The following is a 1530-nucleotide window of genomic DNA, read 5'->3' as shown; positions in this document are numbered from 1 at the left end:
CAATCGCACAGCATGCAATCATGATGCATGATACTGAACATGGCAATCTCATGAATAACATGGCATGATCCATATAAATAGATACAAAGTGTGTACCACAAGAAGACGTATCTAATAGAAGGTACACAAATCGAAGAGGGTATCAAATAAACCCTAGATCCAGAATATAACAGAGCATGTGGTTAGGTCACTACCTAAGGCATATGTGATCAGGTAGATAATATGTAGTGCAGAATAAATAAACAAACAACATGTACTAATCATGTAGTGACCAACCGAAATAAACAGGTAACACAATTACTGTTATATGTTAAACATATTATCATGCATATCAAAAGACATAAGTCAAAGTACCCGCCTCCAATAAAGTGATCCAAATCTGACTCCGTGATACTCGTCTCGCGTCAAGATCCTGTGTCACGAATAGAAATATATTTCATTTAGCTACATTCTCATAAATAGCTAAATAACTCTCTAACCCTAGTTTAGGGCAAATCCCTGACCAACACATAAACCCAATTCAACCCATACATGATCAATAGCATATATCAAATTCCTATGCCTTACCTGAAACTCACAGCCGTTTTATCACTGTTGGAAGTAGGATCGTTTGCTGCTGGAATCCTTCCTACTGATCAGATCATGTTGAGATCAATAATTGGGAATCACAAATCAAACAACAACCCATCTTACAACCTAATCTTACCTCAGGTGTGCCAAGCTGTTAACAGGGGGTGGTGGCCGGAATCAAACAGGGACAGCAACAAACTCTTGATGCTGTGATAACCGAAACCAACTAGGTCACTGTCTTCCAACAATCGAATCGAAAGAAATCACACTACAAATGCATCAACAACCCAATCAACTACTAATGCACAACTAAAATTTCAACCTGATCCTTACCTTCATCCAGTAGCTCACTGGATTAGAGGACGGAGGAGTTAGGTCACAGAAGGAAGGAATTCAACTAGAGTAGAAGGAAGGCGACCTGTGGTGTGCCAGCGTTGCTCTGTGAAATGGCAATCTAGGGCAGAGAAGTCTCGGCACTTGGAATCCCACGGCAGAGACCAGGGCAAAGGGGGCGGCCGCCTGCCGGCTGTGGTGACGGTGAGCAACTCCACAGTGAGAGAGTAGGTTTCCGACGATTGGGGTCGGCGTCGGCTTCACCTCGTCGGCGGCAGAAACTAGGGCAGAGACTAGGGCTGAGGAGCGGCTGGCCGGCACTGCTCGGTCCAGAGAATCGGCCGGTGCTAGGGCTCAGGGTGGTCGACGGTGGCTAGGGCTGACGGTCGGGCATCACAGAGGCAGTGAGGAGGGGCGTCGGCGGTTAGGGCAAAGGGAGAGAGCTCGGGCGGCTGCTCGGTGCGCGAGGGAGAAAACACAGAAACGGCGCAGGGGAAAAATAAAAAGAAAAAGAAATTTAAAAGGAAAAGGAAAAGGAATAAGGAATTTATAAAAGAAACAATTCCTCGTTAAAATGGGGTAGCCTAAACAGGCTTTTCCCGGGCCCCGTTCTTGTCCCCGTTAACT

At 45.6% G+C, this 1530-nt stretch overlaps 1 long non-coding RNA gene across 1 annotated transcript; it reads right to left on the bottom strand.

The window, feature by feature from the left end:
• Window positions 1-357: 357 nt before the first annotated feature.
• Window positions 358-950, bottom strand: LOC121971546. Its single transcript, XR_006109174.1, has 3 exons — window positions 904-950; window positions 568-631; window positions 358-412 (listed from the first exon to the last, which is right to left on the bottom strand). It is a non-coding gene; the product is annotated as an uncharacterized LOC121971546 (long non-coding RNA).
• Between the last annotated feature and the right edge of the window lie 580 nt (window positions 951-1530).

This window comes from Zingiber officinale, chromosome 1B (genome assembly GCF_018446385.1).
Source record: "Zingiber officinale cultivar Zhangliang chromosome 1B, Zo_v1.1, whole genome shotgun sequence".
NCBI lineage: Eukaryota > Viridiplantae > Streptophyta > Magnoliopsida > Zingiberales > Zingiberaceae > Zingiber > Zingiber officinale.
Note: the sequence above shows the minus strand (reverse complement) of the source record. Positions and strands in the feature narration are given on the sequence as shown.